The sequence below is a fragment of the Ictidomys tridecemlineatus genome, chromosome 1, assembly GCF_052094955.1.
Source record: "Ictidomys tridecemlineatus isolate mIctTri1 chromosome 1, mIctTri1.hap1, whole genome shotgun sequence".
NCBI classification, from domain to species: domain Eukaryota; kingdom Metazoa; phylum Chordata; class Mammalia; order Rodentia; family Sciuridae; genus Ictidomys; species Ictidomys tridecemlineatus.
This window is the reverse complement of record NC_135477.1, coordinates 162,193,208-162,218,749: the sequence shown is the minus strand read 5'-3', so window position 1 is coordinate 162,218,749 and position 25,542 is coordinate 162,193,208. Positions and strand designations below refer to the sequence as shown.

Genomic DNA, 25,542 nt, shown 5'->3' with positions numbered 1-25,542 from the left:
GCTAGAGTAGAAGTCTTGCACCTTACTGATTAAATTTATTCCTAAGTATTTTGTTCTTTTTGATGCTATTGTATAAGAAATTTCATTAATTTCCTATTCAGGTTGATTATTACTAGTATATAGAAATAATTTTTTTTGCATGTTGATCTTGTATCCTACAAAATTGCTAAACTCACTTATGAGCTCTATTTGATTCTTAGGAATACTTAGGGCTTTCTATATGTAAAGTCATATCACAAATATAGTTTTATTTCTTCTTTCTCTTTCTTTCTTTTTTTTTTTAATTTTCCCTAGTTTGGATGGCTTTTCTTTTTTCTTGATTAACTGCTCTGGGTAGAACTTTCAGTACAATGTTGAGTAGAAGTGGCAAAAAATGAACACTTGTCATATTCAGGATCTTTGAGGAGAAGTTTGGAGTATGATGTTAGTTGTGTGTTTTACATAAGAGTCCTCAACCATGTTAAGGAAGTTCCCTTCTATTCCTAGTTAGTTCAGTTCCTTTATCATGGAAGTCTGTTGGAGTTTGTGAAATGCTTTTTCTGCATTGAGATAAACATGTTTTTCTCCCTTTGCTCTGTTATATTTCATAGATTTTCATATGTGGAAAATCAATCAATGATTTGTATTTCTGGGGTAAATTCCCTTGATCATGCTGTACAATCCTTCTAATATGCTGCTAGCTTCATGTTTAGTAGGCTGAGAATTGGCTAGCCATAGGTGCAAGAGACTTCAAATTCCTCTGGCATTTTGTTTTTGTCTTCACTTTAACTTTAACTACTTTTCCACAAGGAGGGTCTGCGTCTTGTGGCTCTTTCTGTGTAATCTAGTGTTATACTGGACTATTTGTATGAGTGAAAGTTGTGGAGTGCATTCTACACCTTCCAATTAAGTCTGAGTGTCAGTGTGCTCATGTAGTGGCTGGGACTTGCTCAGGTGTCCCTCTGATGGCACAGCTTTTTGCCTCCTTGCCTTTCTTTCTTGGTTGCAACATCCCCAAATCTGTCCTTGAAGGTTAGAGGGAGAAAAATGGAAGAAATGTCCTTCCCCCAGTTAGCCTAAGAATCTGGCAAACTCTCCCCCTGCTGGACTGTAGTTCTCTTCCCCACCCCCCCACCCACCTGGTGGTGAAGACTGGGTGTATTTCTTCTTTTTATTTTGTTGGTTGTTCAAAACATTACATAGTTCTTGATATATCATAATTCACACTTTGATTCAGTGGGTTTTGAACTCTCATTTTTACCCTGTATACAGATTGCAGAATCACATCAGTTACACTTCCATTGATTTACATATTGCCATACTAGTGTCTGTTGTGTGTCACAACAGTTACTCACCCACTGCAGAGCTGATATTTCTCAGATCATCACTATGTGAATATAGTTGGATTCCTGGAACCAAGTGGAATTCAATCTAGTTTGCAATGGAAGTATGGTGGAATCCCATAAGACTGTGGGCCCCAGCAGGTTCTCACACTTTCAATCTGTTACATACTCAACATCTGGCAATTCATCAAAATTACCATTTAAGTTTTCCCACCAGTTTAAGGCTCCAGTAGTTTCAGTTCCAAACAAAAAGATTTCAGCTATTTCTGCGTATGCCTTTATCAACAGATTACAGTGTTGTGACCTCAGTTCTCAGAAACATAGAAATGATTGGGGACACATGGATGCCAGTGATGGGAACATGAGTATAAGGGAATAATTCTATAAAATTGGCCCACTGTGTTGACCCCCACATGCTTTTTTTTCCAAGAAGCAATTTACTTGAAGCTCTGCCTGGCTTAAGTGGACAGTTATGTCACATTCCTCAGCAAACTATCTGTTATCTGCAGGAGAAATGCAGGCCTGAAATAATGTCACAATTTACCCACAGCCCTTCCTGGCTTTAAGAATTTATGGTTAAATATCCAAGTTAGAACTGTCAGCATGGGCCAAGGTGACCTAGAGTTGTCATGGCAGTGGGGACTTGAAAGTCTGATGTCAATCTGTTGTCAGTCAAAAGTCAAGAGGTGGACTTTGGCGGGACTCTCTGGAAATTTCTGTGGAATCACAAATAAAACTTAAGTGCAGGAGAGGCACACTGTCCCCCTTTCCCTTGAGGGTGTCCTCTTTCCTAGTCCTAATAAACTCATTGCCTGTTACTCTGAGCAACATGTCTAAAATCTTTATAATTTGATCACAAGAGTCAGTGCTTCCAAGTGCTGGTGTCTTTTTTTTATTAGTTGTTCAAAACATTACAAAGCTCTTGACATATCCAGTGGGGGTGTCTTCATGTGGCTTCAGTTTTTTAGAAGGTCCCATTCCTGTAACAGAAAGAAACTATTATTGATTTTCAGTTTGACCAACTTTTTCTGTTGTAAGGAGGAGTGATGACTTCCAAGATGTTTACATATCAGGGCTGAAACTCTAAGTCCCAATAAGTTTTGAATCAAGAAATTCTGAATGCCAACAAAATAACAAAAATCCTTTTAACTGCTCAGTTTAAATGCTGAATTAAGGAAACAAATTCCAGATGATTGGACCAGTGTTAATAGGAGGCTAACAGGTGTCTGTTTAGCATTATGCAGAAATGCAGAATCCAGGAAGGACAGCCAACACTTTTCACAGAATCTTTTATACTTTGCTTTAATTTTGACTAAAAATTATTTGCACTTTTATGCATCTACCTAAATTTGTCCTCAACCAAAGTGGTACAATTTTACTTCACTTAACTCAATTAAATATGTTTCTGAAAAAATTTTGTATTGCTTCTGAGGTCTCATCTGGAAGGAATAAAATAGCCTACCAAGCAAGATTTTTCAGGAGTAAAGCATCACTCAGAGAAAATTTTCCTCTTATTTTTCCCCTTATGGAGCTATTTGTAAAAAAAAATAAAATAAAAAAGATGAGGCATTTTAAATCTTTAATAATCTCAATAATAGTAAGAAGAGCTATTACATTTTATTATTGCAGATTTTTTTTTCTAGCACTTGAAAATTTGTTTGCAATTTCAAAATCAGAGAGAATACCTTTGGTGTGTTCAGCTGGTCATTTGTCCTGGAAAGATTGAGGAGATGAAATATAGTGTGGAAGGTCATTACAACTTCTGCTGTGATTATTTTATTTTCATCTGAATTTTTTAAATCAGGAAATTTGTTACATTATCCATTTCTACAGGACAAATTGAGGAAATCATATACCTCTTAGCTTAGCTATTAGTGTATGCTGGAGTATACATCTGACTAGCCATTGTTTTTGATTCTAAATAAACAACTGCATATTGAAGAGCTTCAAAGGATTTTCCCTTCATTCAACAAAAACCCAAAGTTTTTAAAATTAATAAAAAATTTGCACTTGAATTTGAGATCCAAATATACACAAATAAAAATAGATAATAGGGTAGATGTAAAGTTAAGTGTTTTTACCAAAATATGTAAAATAGATTATAACAATCATTGCAAGAATTTAAAATACTGAGTTTAGTAGTCTCATTCATGAGGCTAACAGTAAATTAACAGTAAGTTGAACTGTTGAAATGGTTGCAGACTTGCAAACTCAACCATAAATTAAACTTGATATGCAGAAAAGTTGAGCTTCACGTGTTCCTGCACAGGAGAGCTGCACTTGCAAGAACAGTCTCTCTGAAGAAAGCCAAATCTGATCTTATCCAAGGTTCCTAAAGTTCAGTATCCAGGATTGGTGGATTTTTAGAAGCAGGAGCGTTTATAAACAGACCGATTTTCAACTGTGTTAATGTGGTCACTAGAATAGGGTATTGACTGGTGTCCTTTCAGGAACATGGTTTCTGAAGTGAGGTCCTTTCTGATTGTTGAGTAGAAGCATGAAACTGATGATGGTCTTTCAGAAGCTAGAGGTTGGCATTAACTTCCTAACTTTCAGAAGGAGGTCCACTGGAATAAGTCTGGCCCTGGTTTTAGAGCATGTGTGCTGTTTGGACATCTAATTATTATTAATTACTTGTTTACAACTTGGGACTTTGGCCAAAACAATATTCTTATCCTTTCTTTAAGATGGAAAGCAAGTATTTTCAACTCTCAGTTCTCGTTCATCTTTCCTTAGCCAAACATACAGAAGACACCATAATTGCTCAGATCACTTGGTAGAGGTGATTTCAGCTTGTGTTGCTACTTAGGTGATTTAAATGACAATTACAGAGGCAGAAAAATAGCTCTAACTGCTGATTTTTTACTAATTGGAAGAAAATTTCTGAATACATTTAGGGTGTCCTGACAGTGCAGGATTCAAGATGTAATCATTAAATATAGGACATCTGTCTGGCAGCCTTATCTGTGGGCCAGATTAGCTTTCTTGTCACTCAACACCCTCTCCTATTTGCCTGGGATAACCCTGTTTATTCTAATAAAGGATAATTTGTCTCCTATTCTTCATCCATGCAGCACTTGCTTGAATTTGTATTCTCATTCATTTATCACTTGAATCACAATAGTCTAATTTTCTAGGCATCAGTCTATCTAGGTTTCTTTAACCTCCTCCTAAATTGATCCTCTATATATTGTTGCTGAACAAATTTCCTTGCTTGATAGTAATATAATTTTATTTATTTATTTTTACTACTGGGATTGAACCCAGAAGGGCTTTACCACTGAGCCACATCTTCATCTCTTTTTAAAAATTTGAGACACGGTCTTGCTAAGTTGCTTAGAGCCTAGCTAAATTACTGAGGCTGGCTTTGAACCTGTGATCCTCCTGTCTCTGCCTCCAGAGTCACTGGGATTCCAGGCATGCCCCACACATTTGGCTGAATATTAATTTTAGGATAAAACACAAGTTCCTTACCATGGCAAATGAGGCCTTTTGTTATGTGGCCTCTGCCTTCTCCTCAGGCTTTAATATCTTTTATTCTTCTGCTCACTAGCTCTACACACGTTTCCTAATGTGCCATATTACTCACCTGTACTCTTGCACATGTAGTTTACTTATTTGAAATGCTTATCTCACTTTGCAAGAGTTTTTATCATTCCAAAATTTGGCTCAGGCCTCATTGCCTCTGCAAAGCTTTCTTTGATATCTCCAGGCCCCCTACAGCTCTTTTTTCATCTGGTGCAAAACTTTACAACATTCTTGCACTGCAACATATTGTCATAATTAAACTGTTCTGTCTGATAAAACAAGCAGTTATATACAGTGACACATTTCCCTATTCCTTTGATAGTCCCTCAACTCCTTTCTCTTCCCCTATTCCATGGCTTCTTGAAGGAAGGTCTGTGCCTTTCTTCTTAAAATTTGCAATGTGTAATACACTACACATCTCGAAGCAGGGATTAAAAAAAATACTGGGTTTTGGGGTGTAGCTCAGTAGTATATAGTGCTTGCCTAGTATGCAGGAGGCCCTAGGTTTGATCACTAGCATTTGGAGGGAAAAACACCAAGTTTATAAAATAATTTATAAAATAATATGACAGTCTATTTGGGCTGCTATAACAAAATATCCAAGACTGGGTAACTTTAAACAATAGAAACTTCTCACAGTTGAGGCTGGGAAGTCCAGGATTAAGGTGCTAGTCAGTTTCTGATGAGGGTCATCTGGTTCAAAGATGGCATCTGCTGCAGTCTGGCTGGGCACAAAATCACAAGCCACTCACAGCCTTGCAGATTCAAACAGCAACTCTTTATTCCCAAACTCACACCGGCACCCTACAAGCACGTTCTGGGGAAATCCACACCTCCACTGGGCTCTGTATGCCAAAAAACTCTCTGAATCCCAAGAGAACTCAAGGGCAACTCAAGGAGTGGAAGTGCCTGCAGCAGCAGGATATGCCCTATTCCCAGCAGGGTACACCTTAAACCTGGAACCGCCCTAAACCCAAGGAGCGGGATACTCCCTAATCCCAACAGGACACACCCTAAACCTGGATCTGCCCTGGTCCTTGAGCAAGGTCACCTTACATGCAATGTCACTGCAAATGACCTGGGTCATGCCATGTATCATTCTTACTTGGCAATGGCTCTCAGCAGGCATCCTCTGATTAAAGGACAGAGGAAGTTACACCAGGGTTATATTTTTTTGGTATTGTTGATTGAACCCAGGGGTGCTTAACCACTGAGCTATGTACTCAACCCTTTAAAAAAAAACAACTTTATTTTAAGATAGGTCTTTCCAAAGTTGCTTAGGGCCTGGATAAGTTGCTGAAGCTGGCTTTGAACTGGTGATCCTCCTGCTTTCAGCCTCCCAAGCTGCTGAGATTACAAGTATGGGCCACCTCACCAGGTCTGGGACTATCTTATTAGGGCATAAATTCCATTCACAAGGACTCCACTATCATGACTTAATCACCTTCCCAAAGGCCCTACTTCTTAATATAACCTCAGAGGTTAGAATTTCAACATAAGAATATTTTGAGAAAGAGCATTCACACCACAGAAACATTTTTTGAGCTTTTGAGTTGCTTAGAGCCTTGCTAAATTACTGAGGCTGGCTAAATTTTATTTTATTTTTTAATGAAAAAACCTCATAGTAGCTTTAAAATTGAAATAGTTGCCTATTTTGTATTTAATACCCCTAGGTGACAGCTCACAAGATATTAGTGGGTATATCTTCATAATAAATAATTTCAAAGCAATAATTTTTTTTCTTAAAAGAAAAATTAGGTGGAAATTTTCAATTCACAGTAATTACTAAATCAGAGACCAGATTTTTCTTTCTCTTTTAATTAAATCTTTTTAAAAATTTTTTTAAGATATACATGGACACAATATCTTTATTTTGTTTATTTATATTTATGTGGTGCTGAGGATCGAACCCATGGTCTCTCATGTGAGAGGCAAGCGCTCAACCACTGAGCCACAATCCCAGGCCCTGAAATCTTTTTTTTATTTTAAATGAAATCCATGTGCAAAGTTTGACATTAAGACAAGAAAAGGATAAATCCCAGAGAGTGAGAGGTAGTTTATAGCTTATTTTAATCTTTTATTTTGGTCCTTTTCATTAAAAATGTATAATTTCTTTGATTCATTCACTTATATGCTACTAAAATATTATAAAAATTATCACCAGAGTAGAGTTTGGTGTTTTTATGAGAAAACCAGAGAAATCCCTACCCACTTGATGTTTATGATGATCACATGTGATAGCTAGACTACACTGCTGTAGGAAAGAGGAAAATCAAACACTTTTTATTTTACAAATGCCCAAAGTTAGTGTTTCCACTTATGAATTCTCAAGTTATTTTAAAAAGTGACAGGTATGAATGTTTTCCTTTTAGCTATTACATAATCAAGATTTGTCCATGAGATTTGATAGCTAATGGACACTAAATGATTATGGGCTTTTTCAATATCCATTACATTTATTACATCACCCTTGAAGTATGTATTCTCTGATGAGCTTTGGTTTAAGGCTTTTACACATGCAAATCTACTTTCTAGGGTTCTTCCTCCATATGGATTTTATACTGATTAGTAAGGGGATGACCTGTGGTTGAAACATTTCTCACATGTGTTGCACTCATAGGGTTTCTCCCCTGTATGAATTCTCTGGTGTGCAATACGTGAGGAGCTTTGTCTAAATGTTTTCCCACAAGTATTACATTTAAAGGGTTTCTTTCCTGTATGAATCCTTCGATGTTGAATAAGGGCTGAACTTTGGCCAAATGATATCCCACATTCCCCACATTGATAAGGTTTCTCTCCAGTATGGATTTTCTGATGATTACTAAGGAATGAGTTACACCTGGATGTTTTCTCACACTCATTGCATTTGTAGGTCTTTCTCCAGTGTGCATTCTCTGATGCTGAATGAGAGCTGAACTCTGCCTGAAGGCTTTCCCACACACTTTACATTTACATTGTATCTCTCGGTGTGAATTCTCTCATGAATGATAAGAATTGAATGGGAACTTAAGGCCTTGCCACATTCATTACAATTATAAAACTTCTCATCAATATGAATTATTGGATGTCTATTGAGTCGTGAAATAGATGTGAAGCCTTTTCCACATTCATTACATCGATAGGGCTTTTTGCCAGTGTGAATTCATCCATGTTGAATAAGTGATGCACTCTGACTGAAGGCTCTCCCACATTCACCACATTTGAAATGTTTCTCTCCAGTGCGAATTCTCTGATGACAACGAAGGGATTAACTAGATTTAAGGTGTTGCCACATTCGTTACACAAATATGACTTCTTTCTGGGATGAACTCTTTGACTAGGAAAGGATGTGTTGCAACCAGATGCTTTCCTACCTGGATTATATTTATAAGGGTTTTCTCCAGCATGGATTTTTCTGATGTATAAAATGCCCTGACCTTCAGATGAAGGACTTACCACATTCCTTACATCTATAAGATTTCTCCAGTGTGGGTTCTTAGATGCTTATACAGGGATGTACTGAGAGTAAAGGCTTTCCCACATTATTTACATATCACAGAATTCAGCTTGTTGGATTAAGTGTGAAGAACCAATATATATTGATGCTATTAATGAAGGTCCTGGTATCTTGCAAAAAAAATATAAGAAGAGAAAAAATAGGAGAGTTAGGCAGTATAGGAAAAAAATCAATGGAGTAGAAGTACAAGGTATGAAAGAAATGAATAAAATGAACCCATTTAAAGAGAGAGAGACAGAAGATATCAAAAGGGGAACACGAGTTAGAAAGTACAGTCTAGGATCAGAATCCAAAGAACTTCGCATGAAGAACTCCTAAAGTATCATCTCAACATTCCTTTTCTTTGTGTAAGTATTCCTAATCTGGAAAGTTTTCTTTCTTTTGTTTTATGCCCAAATTCCTTTGTACCCTTCAGATTGAATTCAAAAGCTAACTCTATGAGTCCTTGCTTGACTCTGAACTTTCATATTCTGTTCCCCTTATCCTAGCACTTACCAGAGTGTTTATACACATACATACCCACATATATATATACACACACAAATACATACACATACACTATATACACATTGTATGTATATACATACATATTGTATTATGTATCTATCTATATTTCTCTCCTTATAGATCACTTTACTGTTCTAAGTGTTCTTCATAACCAGATCAGCACATCCTATCTTCCTATAGATCCTCTTGATAGCAACCCAAGTATACACAAAACTTGTTTTATTAATCTTTCTTAATTATTTACATATTCCTAGTTTCTAGAATGTTAGATATTTGTACATGCTAATTTCATACATTATACATTCACATACACATATTTTAAGCCCCTTGTAGAAACTTCTTTTCAGGACAGCACATGGGTGGTCAGGGAGGTTTTAGGGCCAGTTTGCACAGAATTACTGAGTTAATTTACAGAGGGGCCATAAGGAAGGCGTGAAGCCAAGGGTTGTGAGCTGGAAAGGCAGCTCATGCATCAATCCAGAAAAGCTATGCAGGGAGGGTTGAAAAGAGTCCAAGATCAACAGCAGGCAAGAATATAAAAATGTAAAGCAGGAATAACATGAAAAATGGCAAAGACCTGAATTTAATAAATATTTCAATTAGATAAAAGTACAATTCAGTAATTATTAAATTTTGTCAGAAGAATGGTTGTATTTGTAGTTTGTCATTTTTCCCTAAACTAGACATTATTGTTTAAAGGGATTATTGCTGCTTTTTCTCTTTTTTTTTTTTGGAAGTGGAGGTACCAGAGATTGAACTCAGGAGCACTTGACCACTGAGCCTCAGACCCAGTCCTATTTTTTGTATTTATTTAGAGAAAGGGTCTCACTGAGTTGCTCAGCACCTTGCTTTTGCTGAGGCTGGCTTTGAACTTGTGATCCTCCTGCCTCAGCCTCCCAAGCCACTGGGATTATAGGCATGTGCTACCACACCTGGATGATTCTTGCTTCTTATTGTGTTTGAGATTCCTATTTGACATTTTCTTTCTCATCTTTCTTACATTCACACATTTTTTCTGCTTAGTGAACATTATATATTTTGCTTTTCTCTTTCTTAGATTTCTTCATGAATAACTCTTCTTCTCTTCCTGCTTTAAAAATAGTATTTCTAAAGGTATTGAATTCTCATATAGCACATCCCCCTTGACTGGTTTTATATTCACCCACACCCATAATTTTGGTGCTTATTATAAGGGAAAGAGAATTTTTAAATTCTCTGCTTAATATCTTCCTAGTTCCTATTGACCTAAGATATACTAAATTAAACAATCAGATTTTAATTCCTTATATGGGCCTAAAGTATTGGGAACACTTTCCCCTGTGTTTATTGGCATTGTTTATAGGTTTGTACATGTGCTGGGAAGAAAGCAGTAAGATTTTGCACTCTGGATTCTAGCTCATAAGGTAACAACAAAAACTGCCTTATGACTTAGTAGGCACTGAAGGGAGACAATGAAATAGTCAGTTATATAGATTATTCTGGAGAGCTGGGAAATGGTCAGAGCTGAAGATATTCATGTAGGAGATATCAGCATACAGATTTTATTTAAAGACAAAGAATGGAGAGAAATTACTTGATTACTACAACATTTACAAGTTAAGAAAAAAAATTAGGACAGTATGATGTTCCAGAAGCCAAAAAGAATAAAAAGTATTCCAGGAAAAAGTGAATAATCAATTGCGGCAAATACCTTGAGGACTAAAAACCCTGACTATGGGCAAGATGGAGGCAGTGTAGAGCTTAGTACAGTCTTTTAGTGAAATAGTAAGGAACAAGGTCCTACTGGAGTATACAGAGAAAACAATGGCAAGTGAGAAAGCAAAAACATCAAATGGAAAATGTTTTTGAAAGTTTGGTTTAGAGGAGAATAAGGAAAATGAGACATGGACATTTTTATTTGTAATGAAAGTAATTATTGCTACAAGGGTCCATATCAATTGTGGTAAACTCATCCTAACACTAAAGTGCCAATGCCTTAGTCTCATATTTTCCACTGAAACAGATATGAGTCTTCGTTGAGGACATCCTAACTTCCTCATGATCCACTCAAAATTTGCTACAGCTCTACAAGTATGTCTCCTAAGGTGCAGTTCAACTTCTGTTCCAAGAATCAAGCACAGGCCTGAGCTACCTCATGAATAAGGTTAAAACTCAGGCCAGAAGTTTTGAGCTCAGAATGATCTTGCTAATGACCACCGCCATGATGAGTTCCTGTCACTAGGTCTAGATTATCCTCCCAGGGCTCTTCCTATACTGAGAGTGTCTCTTCAATCTTCTCTCCATCCCCACACCTCCTATGTGAAGGACAACCCTGAATTTTCTCTTTCTAGCCTGCCACTGACACTGAACTGTTTCTTAATTGTAGTTAAACATGTTAATAATTTTGAGAAAGTTCAGGTAAATTTCAGATAGCCACAGAATATTTTTGCTTAGTATATACTCCCTTTCCTCAGGGTATGGGCATCTTTCTGCCTTGCTGCCACCCAAAGCACACTTTTGTCTGTAAGTCCTTAATAAATTGCACTTGGTGCAATCCTCTGTCAGTCTGGCTTGTTCTTTCATCTTTCAGCACCTTCTATCTTCACAGCTGGTTCTTGAACATTGGGTTTTACCAATAATTCCTTTTCAAAGCTTTTTTCCCTATGTTTCCCAGTTCAAAACGACATCATAACAATTTCAATGACTTTTTCTATAAATGTTTGGTTTCAATTTGAAATCTTTCCCCTGCATTTCAAGTCTAGGCAGTCAACAAGTTCTCTTAAATCCCATTAGGTGAAAGGCCTCAACAGCCATTACTGTTGATCAGAATTTCCTTACTCTACAGTGACTATTGCTACTGATCTTCAATTTGTTCCTTTGACCCCAGTATCTCACCTTTCTAGTATTATTTCCCACTGGATTTACCTTCTTAATACAGAAAGCTCATCTTGCCATTTCAAAAAGTATTCATTGCTCCTTACTTTATTCATTTATCAAATAGTTAAAAGGTACCTAGTATATGTTAGGCTATAACGTAGGTACTGGTAATCTACAGTATACTACAGATCCTGTAGTGAAAAGAAATAGTTAATTTCTTCAAGGAGTTTATAGTTTGGCATAGAAATAAAGAAATGAATACACAATTACAACACAATGTGATCATTTCTACAACAAACACGCAAGGTAGAAATGGATGCAAACATGAGCTTAGACCACCATCAAAACTATCCTTAGATGATGGTGGGTGCAAGTAGACAAGGGATGCAGATACTGTTTAGAGTTTTCTGATATCTAAGATGAGACTTTAAAGGACCAGTCATAGGATAGATGGGGGTGAAGTTATCATTAGTCTTTGAACCTATGTCAACCTTCCAGATTTATTTCCTGAAGTGTCCTTCCCCACCTTATTCTTCAGCCAGATTCATAAAATGATCCAAGTCATTTCTATAAAAATGTTGCTTGTATTTGCAGTCTTACAAAGTTTCTAGAGTTAGAGAATGAAGGAGCTATATGCAGGGAATTATATATATATATCACCATGATAGAGGGTAGGATGGCACATTTGTAAACATCCTCCAGATGTTTATGTTTCTGGAAAAGAGAAACATTCAGAAATTGTATGGTTGGTACCTAATTTAAAAAAAAAATTGCGGAAAATTTGCAGCAATATAAAAGAGCAAACTTTACAATGAAACTTCAAGCAAGTTTCAACCACCACTAATACTGTTCCATCTATATATTATAATGGGTTGATTTGTCACATCCCCTAAATATGTTACAGTCCTAATTTCTAGTACTTGAGAAGGTAACCTTGTTTGGAAATAGGGTCTCTGCAGGTTTGATCAAATTAAGATGAGGACATTATTGTGGTCCTGAATCCAATATGACTAGTGTCCTTGGAAAATGGCAAAATCTGGCCATTTTCCAGAAATGCATGGCAGAAAAATGAGGATGCAATGTGAAGGTAGAGGAGTTAGGACTGATGCAGCCAGGAGCCAAGGATTACCAAGGACGGCTGGCAACACTATGAGCTAGGAAGAGGCAAGGAGGGAAAAACCCAGTTTCAGAAGGAGCAGGGTTCTGCCAGTACCTTGATTTTGGGCCTCCAGAACTGTGAGACAATATATTTCTGTTGTTTTAAGCCACTTGGTCTGTGGTAATTTATACAGCCATAGCAAAATAATATAAACCCTTACCTCTCTATCTCAGACATCAATTGTTTCATGCATAAGTGTGTCAAAGTTACTCTTATCGCTGTCACTGAAATGCACACTATTGTTTGTAATTATTTTTATACTTAGGATATAAACTACAAATAATGAAATTGCTGTGATGTAAAGGAATTTGAAATAATTATCTATGTTGCTAAACTAACCAACCCGAAACACAATTAGGGTAATCTGTTTCATTTTGCTCTCAACATCTGGGGGATACTTTTTCATTTTTAAATTTTACTTTATAATTTTTTGAAATGTCTTTGTATTTCCAAAGTGAAATTAAGAAAAGATATCTTAAAAAAAATCTAGATTCTATTCCTGATCCCTCATCCTCTTACTTCCTTTACCTTATAAAACCATTTTTATTGATCTGCTTTTATCCTTTTTTTCCTGTTTCTATCTTTTTTTAAAAAAATTATAAGTACATACATAATATACCTACTTTTTTGTGGTACTTCCTCAGCCCCTTCTTAGATGACAGTGGAATTTACAAAGATCCTCTTTATTTCCTTTATACAGCTGCAGAGAATTTCACTATGTGTACACACCAAAGTTTATTCAACTAGATTACTCTGATGAACCTTTGGGCTAACTCTAATTTTAATACATCAAAACTTTACATTGGCACTTGATAAAGGTATAGCTTTAAATAATTTCCCACATTGCTAATAACATTTATAAAATCCTAATCTCAAGTGGGCCTGCCTGCTGTCATTACCCAAAACTGCATGTAATCAAGTCCAGATGTTTTCCCAGTGGAGAAGAGAGCTGGCATAGAGCCAGTCCAGAGTGAGGAAGCTCTCTGTGTAGTGAACCAGAAAGAGTTTTAATATGCACCAAGTGAAAGGGGCAGAATAAGGTGTATTACATAGTATTTTTATCTAAATATATTCCTATATGTAGTGTATTCTACATTCATCCATTGCTTCTTCTCACTTACCCTTCTTCATATCCACTTTGGCTTTCTGCTCCTACCACCTAATGCCACTAAGACAAGACACTTTCTTCGATTTTCTCCTAACTTACCTTCAGCAACACCTGACAACAATCCCTTGCTTTCCTTGGGACACTCTCTTCCTAAGCTTCAGTGACCTCATTACCTGCTCTTTTAAGTAATAGAGTTCCTTAGGGTTTTGTTCCTGGTGACCAACTTTTCTCTCTTTATTTGTTTCCACTAGCTAGCTTCAATTACAAACTTATACTCTAGCCAAGAATACTCTATTCGCCACACACACTTCCAGATTATCTACTCAAAACAGCAACTCAGATGCTTTAATGACACCTCAAAGTTAATATGCATAGAACCAGATTTATGATCACTTTGTCCAACCTGTTTAATCCCTGGATTCTGTAAATGTCACTATTCTCAATCAAATCCTCAAGAAGCAGCTTCTTGTTCCCATCATCTCATCAACTACCAAGACTTTTTTATTTGACCATATTCCAAATCCATCCACTTCTTATTTCTACTGCTACCATTCTATTATGCATCTTGCCTTTGATGGTACCAAACTCTCTCCAATTTATTCCTTCAGTACATCTATACTTGACCTCACTATGGATTCATTCTTCTCTACCTGACTGCCTGAAATGCTTCGCCCCTACCACCTAACATCACTAAGACTTCAGTGTGGCTCAATATTCACTCCTAGCCTTTTTCTTCCTCTTACTGTAACCTAAGCTTTCTCCCTAGTTTATCTTAACCTCACTCATTGTTTTAATTATCCTATATGGACCAGGTTCTTGCAAATTTACATTTTATACTCAGTCCTGACATCTCCAGTTGGATAACTGGGCCAACTAAAGACAACTGAATTTAATTAATTCCAAACCAAATTCGTACTATCTCCCATATTTGATCTCCTTCCAGTGAATAGTATTTTGTTCTTTCCAGAATGAGCCACCAACTAAGCAAGTATCCCTAATAATTCCATCTCCTTTATTTTTCTTATCAAATCCATTTCTAAGTCCTATTTTTACTTTCCAGATATCTTTGGAATTGGTTTGCTTCTTTCTATGACCATCAGAACTAACCTAGTCTTAGTCATTTCTGCATTTACTATAAAGCTGGAAGTCCACTCTGGCCAGCCACTATTTTAGAAAACAGGGAAGTGGGAATGAATGAAAGAGGCAATTCTGCATAAGAGAGCTAAAAATGCAAAGAAAGAGACAGATTATAAATAAATATGTACTATTATGCAGTGATAAGCATGCTGAGGGGAAGAAACCTGTGGGATATGAGGAAATGAGTCATCAGGAAAAAGAATGGGTATCAGACAGGAAAAGTAAGTGCAAAATCCCAGAGGTGAGAGCCAGGGTGATTAGAATTATTGCATAAAGGGAAGAGAAGAAGTAGATGAACGTCAAGAGGCTAGACCATTATAGGTCTCTAAAGGCCACAATGAAGATTCTTGATTGGACTCCATGGGATGGAAGCCTCTAAAGGTTTTGAGCATGCAGCAATATGACATAATTTACTTTTTAAAAAGATCCCTTTGATAGCTACAAAGGAAAGATAAGTTGATGGCAGCAGGGAGAGGTACAGGGCCCATGTATGGGTCTTTGTTGGAGGACAGGGGGACAGCAACAGCACTAATTCATACATATTAAACAGGGCTGCAGAGCACTGTGATTCCACTGAAACTATATAAGAAGTTGCTTTTTAAAACCACTGCATAGCACTTTGGTAGGGCTGCTGCTAATCTGTTGAGCAGCTTGTGCAAATCAGGAAAAGACGCTTTTCCTTCAGGCAGATGCTGCCCAGGCAAACCTCACTAGAGCATAGCAGGTAATGCTTGAGGTGATCACCATGTATTTCAGTCCATCTTAGATGACTTCTTGCTTTTAGAGGACAAAAGAAGAGGAAACAATGGGAAGAAAATATTATCACTGCATGGAATCTAATATTTTTACATTTGGGTAGGAACCAAAGTTAGGAGCTGTACAAACAAGTTTAACTCCATTATTCTTAATACAACTATTCTAGAAAAGCACAACCTCAAAAGATTATGCTTTTGGTTCATATTCTAAGCACGAGACCCAAATCAGAGATGCAGACCCTTTGAGCCATATCCTCCTGTCTTTTAACTTAAACTTAGAAAGCCAGGGATGACACATTTGTTTTCTCATAAGTTTTTTTTTTTTTTGGCAAGGGGAAGGGGTTTTTCCTATTTATTAACAGTTCCGAATTGAAAAGTAACTTTGTAAAAGTGCATTCTGAGGCTACCGGAGGTTCTAGGGAATCCTGCTCTCAGAGCATGAGCTTTTCTGTAACTGATTTTTCAAGGGATAGGATTTTGGTTCTGGCTGAAAGTTAATTATAACAGTAAGTACTTCCAAGAACATGCAGGTCCTTCAGCTGTGCTCTTGGGGAGTGAGCTCCTTTTGGGAAGGGCTGTTCAGAGGACTCTGATCTTTCCCACCAGAGTCAGGTCTCATATAATAGCCAGACTGATGCCTCCTAACTCTAAAGTTTCTCTGCTCTCTTTTTATGTTGGGTTGGTTTCTGGCAATTTCCAAAGAATTAATTTCTCCAAAATGAAGGTTAAAAGATAGACAACTGGGGTTTCCATCTCAAAAATTTCACCTTAACTGAGAAGAGAACTCCCCCAGCGTGGGCACTGTTGTACCAAGGCAGTCTGTCCCATGCTCTTCCCTGGGCTGGAACATGGGAGGCTGTCTCTGATCATCTGACTCAACCGTAGCCTCCTATGTGTCTCCTCTCTATGTTCTCAGGCTCCCTAAGTCAGTTGGAAGCTGCTTCTGTGGAGGGTGAACCTGTGCAGCTCCAGGAAACTCACAACTCTTCAGCCCTTCCCAGGCTCTCCAATTCTCAGACCAAATCCTGTTACAGGGCCAGGGCTCAGCAGGATCTGTTTCCACTGCTGTCTTCTGTAGTTTTTTCTACTCTTCTTGCTTGAACTGACCTTTCTCCAGACCTTCCCTGGGAACACTTCCTATGCCTCCACAAGCTCAAATCCCCAACCTTTCTTGGATGACAGCCACCTCTTCTGTTTCTCTCCTCTGATAATTTAACCTCAGATTTGGTCACAAAGTCCTTTCTCGATTAACCATCTCTCAAATGTTGGTTTCCTAGGATTCTGTTTTCTGCTCTGTTCCTTTACCTGGTCAACTTATCAAGGTGGCAATTACCCTTTTGAACTGGGGGTTCCCTGCCCTCTACTTGGAGTGCCAACCAGTCTGTCTCCCTTACATAACTGCCCATCTGTAACCTCTACCCATGTATGTTACATCTTAAATAAAAACCACACTGAATTCCACACTGAATTCCTCAGATTCCCTTATCAAGCTGACTCCTCCTCCGACCCCTGATCCTCACTAGCAGGTGCCTCTAGTCCAGGCCCACTGGCTTCCTGCCTGAATTCCCATGAATTCTGTGAGGCTTTCAACCTCTAGTTTTGCCTCACTTCAATAATGCCTCCTAAGTGACCATTCTTATTAACTTCCAGTCAAGATACCTTCGTGAACATATTCTCTTTGTGAAAATTAAAACATTACAGGGAAACAAAGTCCCCTTTTATTAGATTCATTCCAAGAGTAACTGCTATTACCAGTTTAAGTGTGTCCTTGTAATTTTTGTGTTTTCTGAACCTTGCTCACAGTGCTTATTTGCATATTTCACAAACACTTAATATTCTTTAAATATAAATAGTAACATATGGTGATATTTTATAACTTGATGGGCCTTGCAGCTCCATCCACATTAGGGTATTCTTTCTTTCTAAACTGTGACAACATTTGCCAGAGTAGGGACACATTATTTTTTCTTTAGCCATTCCTTTATTAAGGAACATTTGTTTCTAATTCAGACCAATTTTTCTAAAATATCAGGGATAAAAAAGTTCTTCTGCCTAAATTCCTCAAATATTTCTGGTCATCCATGGAACAGTTCAAATCTCTTAGAACTGTACCACACTTACAGTGTGGCCCTTAGACAGCCTCCCATCTCATTTTCTTCCTTATCTCTTTCATACCTGCAGCTTCAGCTAAAATGAATTATTTATATTCCCTTAAATTACACTGTTTGTTGAATGAATACATAAAATGCAGCCCTTTTCAGAAATAACAGGAAAGAATAACAAGAGCTCTAGAGAGATTCATTTTGTGAAGTGATTATGGACAAAAAAGCAGAAGCAGGTGTCTAGGAACCTGGGCTTTCCCTTCCTCATCAACTTCTTGAGGCCTGAGAACTCTAAAGGAAGTTTCCCAACTAACACACTCCAAGCTGCGCCTTCTTGTGAACCAGACTGATACCTGCAGCAATTCCTCTCGGTGCTTATTTGTATATTTCACAAACACGTAATATTCTTTAAACATAAATAGTGCCACCCACTCACCAAGAGAGGTACTTCCAGAATTTTCTTTCTCTACCTTCCAGGGATCTTCTCCCTCCTGTAAAAGGGAGATCACCTTTGTTTTGATAAATGGGAGTCCTCCTAATAGAAAATAATTAAAATTTTAAAAACATAGAAGGAAGGTGATGGTTACCAAGACCACTTCCTCCATTCCTATACACAGGGTAATTCCATGCCTGTAAGGGGAACATGTTCTCAATGTTTATTTACAAAGATATGATTTGTATAATCATAAGGCAAACCTCAACTTTTTTGATGGCCAACAGCTTTTATTCAGGGAAGCAGGTGCTGAAGTCTAATTTCTGAACTGTGTCCAGAGGGGATGTCCTTACCCAGTGAGGCCAGGTTACTAAACTTCTCCAGCATCACCTCCCGGTACAAGTTTCTCTGGGAAGGATCCAGCTTTTTCCACTCATCCCGAGTAAAGAGCACAGCCACATCCTTAAATGTCAGATACCTGTAAGAACAAGCTACTCCAGCTCACCTAGGACCAGCCCTCACATTCATGTAGATGGAGGAAATGGAGGAGGACAGGCTTCCATGAAATCCTGTTGATACTATTTATGGCATGGAGCTCCTAAAATCCACAGAATCTTCAAAAGTGATGAGTGACAAGTGACTTTTTGTATGCTAAGAATTGATGAAGGCTAGGGGCTAATAGTGAAGGTGGCCAATGATTTAATATATAGTGCCCGTGTTAATGGAACCTCCAGAAAAACTCAAAAAAAAAATAATTTGGAGAATTCTTTGAGGGTGGCATACCATACCTCATTTGATGTACCTCTTAATTTGTATCCTTTCTGATAACTTATTTTTTATTGTTTTGGTGATAATTTTTATAATAAGCTGGTACATGTTTCATTAATTTTGTGAACTGCTCTACCAACTTAATAAAGGAGGGGGTTGCCAGGGAACACTAATTAATATCTGGTTGGTCATAACTGGCCTAACCTGCTGTCTGAATTGGGGAAAGTCTTTCAAAGCTGTGACCCCCAGGAAGACAGTGTCAAAATTAAATTAAATTAGGCTGGAGTGGTGGCTCAGTGGTAAAACACTTGCCTCACATGTATGAGGCACTGGGTTCAATTCTCAGCACCACATGAAAATAAATATATAAAATAAAGGTATTGTTTCCATATACAACTAAAATATTAAAAAAAAAATTAAACTGAGTTAAAGGACACCCAGCAGAGTCTGCTTCTATAGCATTACTTGCTCTGTGGGTGAGAAATCTCCCTGTCCTGCCACTCCTAACAATGTTTCGAGAGTATAGTGGGAAAAACTGACTTTTACTATTCATGTTTTTTTTAATTCTCTGAAATTTATACCATGAGCATGCAATATATGACAAGAAAAACAATTTATTAGTTTATGGAAGGAATATAAGAAATAATCTTTGCCCACAAAGAATTTACAATCCATATCGTACACAAAGAAAATGCATTAAATGATTTGAACAATGAAAGACAGCTGTGTAAAGGTTGTGGGTATAGTTCATCAGTAGGGTGTCTTGACATGCAAGAGCCCTGGATTAGATCTCTAATTCTGCAATACAACAAAACTGGCAGGACAGGTAAGAGCATATGCCATCTTCTATTTCAATCTTTATTTCAGAGACAAGGAAAATCAAGTGCAACCAAGAACTGAAATCACATGCTTTTACTAGAGGTAGCAGCAAGACCATAATTTAAGTATTCCAGTTGTGAATCCAGCACTCACTCTGGTCTTAAAGTTCCTGTCACTGAGTTTTACGTACCACATCACCCTGTACTAACCCATGGGCAGCAGATGAAGATAGGGAGATGCAGTAAGGGGATTCACCTACACACAGGGATGCAGAAAGTCTTTGGCAGAAGAACAATTTGGCCCTGTCCAAAAAAAATGGGAAAGGCTTAAAGAAAACAGAGCAGCTGAAACATACAATGGTGGGTCCTGGCCATAGCCTCAGAAAATGAAACTCCACAATGTTTGCGAGTCCCTGGAATAGGTAGCTGGGTCTGTCCATACTCTGAATGACATACCAGAGAAGTGGCTGGTCCAAGCATGGATTGAAGGTCAGATGAACCTGAGAATGAACTTGGGTTACTTGATTTCTTTGAGCCTCAGTTTTCTCTTATGTCTATAAAATGGGGATGTTTTAGTCAGCTTTCAGTTACTCTAGCAAACACCTAAGGTGGTTTATTTTGGTTCACAGTCTTGGAAGTTTCAGTCCATGATTAGTCCTGATGTTTTTGGGCCTGTGGTTAACATGAAGGAGAGGAAGCCCATTCATCCAATAGCTGGGAAGAAAAAAAAAACAAAGAGGAAGAGGCCAGGGTCCCAGTATTCCCTTCAAGAGCTTCAAGTCAGGTCACACTTCCAGTGACCTAACTTCCTCCTACTAGAGCCCACTTCCTAAAAGTTCTTCTGCCTCCTAATAGTACCACAGGTTAAGGGCCACATCTTAAACATATGGGTATTTAGAGACCATATTATATAGAAGATAATTGATCCAAATTATATAGGGTATAACTGCCATGCTGTTTGAGAATGAGAAATAACAAATGCAAAACCCTCAGAACATTCCCCAGCATGTTGGACACTTGCTGCGCCCCTCCCCTGACTCAGGCAATGGCAAGGCCCTACTGAGGTGGATGGCGCAAGGCGTCCATCCTCTGGAGGAGCGCAGTATGTTTCTGGGAATGGGCTGATTTGTTTTTGTATTCCTTTAATAAGTATAGTTTTGATTTCTCATATGACCATTAAGTATGAAGGAAAAATCATGACTTTCACAATTAATGCAACTACTTCTAAAGCATAGATCTGTCTGCTCTAAATGCAATGATTCAGCTGTGGAGTGTAAATTGTTAATTTCTAAAGAAAAACTCCCTGTATTCCTGTCAAGGAAGTTTTTGAGAAATTAAATTAAAATCTAGAGAAGGAAAATTAATGTTAAGAAGATAGATTAGTGCTTAGTACTGGGCAACTTGTTCTTGTTCCTGTGCAAAATGGTTTGTGCTCTTACTTTTGTTTGATTAAAAGTAATAACAAGTCAACCCCTTGCCGTAACCATGGCACCGGTTCCAGTCAGTAAGTCAAGAAAGAATAGTCAAGGTATAGGCCAATAGTTTGGGACATTTGTAACTATTATTAAAAGTTAACTAAGCAGAAACTGCTCAAAGCAAAACGCGAACTGAAAGTACAAATGCTTGCTTATGCATAAGCCAAGATACATTATTCTACTCTAATTGTAGCTACGTAATATTTTGTTTTGTTTGAATAATGATTCCTGTTTTGTAACCACAAAATACTGTAAGCCTGCCAAAATGAAAAGTATATATGATCAACTTCACAAGTAAAGATTGGGATCAACACCTTCACTTTGGTGTCTGTGTTGTTTCTCCACCCCCTCTTTCGCCAACTCCTCACCATCCGTTCGTCTCCTGAGACTCCCTGTTGGAGCTGGTCTCCGACAGACACTCAAGAAATACCAACTGTTAGTTAGTGTTAGATGAAGGTAAGTGGGAAGGGCTAGTATTTTCTGGGTCCTAGAAAAACTGTACAATTAAAAAAAATATGATGCTGGGGATAAAGCTAGGCAATTACTCCATGTCCAGTTTTTTACTAATTTCTATCCATGAAATTAATACTATTATTAATTTAGTATCATTCAGCTACCACAATAAGCATACACTGAGCAATTATTATGTGCCCAGCCTTGATCCAAACACTTTTTATGTACTAACTCATGTCATCCTCTCATCTATCCAAGGAAGTAGGCATAGCTGTTATTTTGATTTTATAGGTGAGGCACTAAGAGGTGCAGTTATTTGCCCAAGGCCCACAAACAGTAACAAAGGAATTGAGTTAAAATGTGGCTATCTGTCTTGAGGACCCCACTCCTCAACCATAGCATGTGCTGGTTCTCTATCACCAACATCTCACAAGATCCTCATGGAAACCTCCTGCAGCTTCCTGAGGAGTATATTCTTGCCTTCAGAGAAAGAGACCTCATCACTGTGTGCCCTGCAACATAGCTATTTTTTGTTCAAAGGTTATGTCACCTGCATGGGGTACCTCCTTTAGTTTCCTAACATGGAGGAGAGAATGGCAAGTCAAAATCAGTTGACCTGAGAGTAAAAACTGGTACATGCAAACACTTGCTCGGAGGTAGGGGGGGGAAAAAGCATTTTGCCAAGGGGAGGAAGGAAGACAAGAATGAGTGAAGGAGGGCCAGAAAGGAATTTTATCAGGTTTGCATGTTTGTTCTATCCCTAGTGTTGCATACTTGTGGCATCTAATCCTATCAAATTAGTAATCACACAATGGATTGAGATTAATGAATAAAAACGTGTTTAACAAGAAAAAAGTGTACACTAAACATGTATAAGTAAGGGAAGTATTCCTTACAGAATCCACCACCTGTGAGGGTGGACTAGCTACCCCAAGATCAAAGGACTTGTGCTCCAAATTCTGGTGAAAGTTATATTGTAAGTGGGAGGGAGAAAATCCACCCACTAAGAACAGAGATGGCAATGAGCTCACCTGGGACCTTGCTTCCCTTTCCTCAGGAGCCATGTCCTTTTTTGGGCTCTTCTCCCCAGGGTGGGTGCAGTTTCCAGAAGGCAGATGTAAGAGAAGAAAAGGAACCACAAGAAAGCCCCCTCTGCTTTCCACCCCTCAGAATCAGGAGCTCTGAAATTCTTTGAGACCCCCATGTGCCCAGAGAGGAAAGTCAGGAGCTGGGAGTGGACAAAATCAGAGACAAGGGCTGAGGCCATCCTGGATCAGGGCTCCACTCTTTGTGACTCTGTAGCTTTCCAGAAGCAAGACTCAGAAAGACATGGGGCTTCATCAGCAGCAGGGACTCACTGAGCCTCACCAAGTGCCAGGCACCAACAGGCTTACACTGTTCAATTCCACATAGTCAGCAGGCATTGCTAGCACTCCGTTTCACAGATCAGAAAACTGAGGACAGAGTGCACCAGTTCACACAGCCTATGAGAATGGCGCCAGGAATCAGGTCCTTGAGCATCTGCTCTAACATCACTGTGCACTTTGCAATTTTCCTCCAAAACTTCTACCCAAATTCCTCTGTCTCCTGTCAATGAATCAATTCTCAGATTTTAGAGAAAGCTGTTTCAGAAAAGGAAAACAGTGGTTTTCCTATGGAGGGAAGGGGGGTCAAGCGCAGAAACCAAAAACTTGGGTACCAGTCTTAATTGTGCCATAGGGGCACCCTGCACCCGTCTCTTCAGTGAGACAGATCACGACGTCTGCCACCGCACAGTGCTGAAGCCATAGGGACGAAGCTCATTTTCTCACGCGTTCCAAAGAGGCCGGCAGGAAACCAAACGCTGGCAGGGCAAGGAAGAGTAGGGCAGGGAATGCGCAGTGGACAGACCTGGGTTAGCAGGAGGTGGGCCTGCCGCAAAAGCGGGCCAATAGCACTACCTGACACGCCGGAGGCGACGTCGCGGGACGGCTAGCGGGGACAGGCGCTGGGGTGTTGCCCGAACCACAAAGGCTTCTCCGCGCACCTCGTGGGCCTGTTCCCCACGCCTGGGCGCCGCATCCTCCCGAGGCTCGGGTCTGCCTCCCGCCGCCCTCTGCCGCTCACCTCCCCAGGCTCTGGGCTTCTGGGGCAATGCCTCGCCAGGCGGTGCTCCTCAGGCAGGAAGGTCCGGAACTGTTTTGATCGCTGCCTGCCGGCAGGCTACCTAGCCCTGGCGTCACGGATCCACCAGCAAACTCCGCGGCTGCAAAGGTCCAGGCCTCTAGGGCTGGTAGAACAGGGTTGGCCGCTAACGCCTCTGGGAAATGAAGTCCACTTGGCACTCGAGAGTTCTGGGAAGTGTAGTTCTCCGCATTTTTTGAGGCGAGGCGCTGGCTGAATCTATCTGGTTCCCAGACCTCAGTTGAGTGCTCCCTCTAGTGTGCTGGGGTTCGCTGACTCCCTCCAAGAGCGAGGTCGAATCTTGGATTCCAAGAAGTGAATACTTCATGGAGGGCAGCATCTCCTATTCTTCATGTGTGTGAATGATGGTGTGGTCATCAGACACTGGCCAAGAACCAACCCATTGCAGTTATTCATCAAGAGGATATGGAACGCCTGCTATGAGCCAAGTCTTATTGTGAGCCATTTGAAATAACGTGGGTGAACAAACTGAACAACATTGGTTTGGAGTAACTTTTAGCCGGTAGGGAGCAAACAGTGTCTGTTTTCTGATGCTACAACCAAATTCTTAATGCTGGATACTTTATAAAGCAAAGATAATTATTTAATTCATGGATTTGGAAACTGGAGGACCAAGATTTTATTGGCACTATCTGTTTTACCTTTGGTAAAGGGCACCTTGACTTCATCATAGCATGGTAGAGAAATGGGAAGGAAAGCAGTTCATAAGCAGAAAGAGCAGCACATGGGTGGCTTTGCTTTATAATAATCCACTCTTGGGAGAATAAACTCACTCCTCAAGAGCATTAATTGCTTCTGAAAGCAGCACCTCCAATGACATAATTATCTCACACTAGACCCAAATTCTTAGAGATTTCATCAAATCAACACCACCACTGTTGACTAAACTCTAGCACATAAACCACAGGAGGACAAACCACATTCAAACTCTGGTACCCAACATGGACTGGCCAGATATGCTGACCACCTCTCTTCCAGAAATATGATTCTGTAGAACTTGTGTCTTTTTTTGCTCTAAACACACAAATTAGAACTCTTCACAGGAAACCTGCTTTGTAAGTTCCCTGGACCTGATAAAGGCTTTGCTCCATGGGTATTTTATCATAGCAAGAGGAAACAGAATAAGACAGTTAACAAACATACCTAGGCATTTTAAAAGAAAGAAAGCTTAGATGAGAGTTTGGACCTTAAATCTAAGATCAAATAGATATGAGTTTTGGGCCATGCTCCTCCTGACCAAGCATTCAGAAATATCTTCTGGTCCAACAGCCATCATCCCGCCTGATGTCACACCATTATATTGTGTTACTCATTTTAAAAATACATATAAGGAGTAAAGGGTGTCAGCTAATCTGTATTAGACATTGCCTTTCAATGACAGTAGTTTTTTTAAGAAGTGCACACAACTCTTCCAGCAGCTGTTTTCTCTGATGTTTCAGGT

The 25,542-nt window shown here is 38.9% G+C and overlaps 1 long non-coding RNA gene across 1 annotated transcript; it reads right to left on the bottom strand.

The window, feature by feature from the left end:
- Positions 1 to 2,191: 2,191 nt before the first annotated feature.
- On the bottom strand, positions 2,192 to 24,315 carry LOC144378026 (uncharacterized). Its single transcript, XR_013439483.1, has 2 exons — positions 24,024 to 24,315; positions 2,192 to 2,302 (listed from the first exon to the last, which is right to left on the bottom strand). It is a non-coding gene; the product is annotated as an uncharacterized LOC144378026 (long non-coding RNA).
- Between the last annotated feature and the right edge of the window lie 1,227 nt (positions 24,316 to 25,542).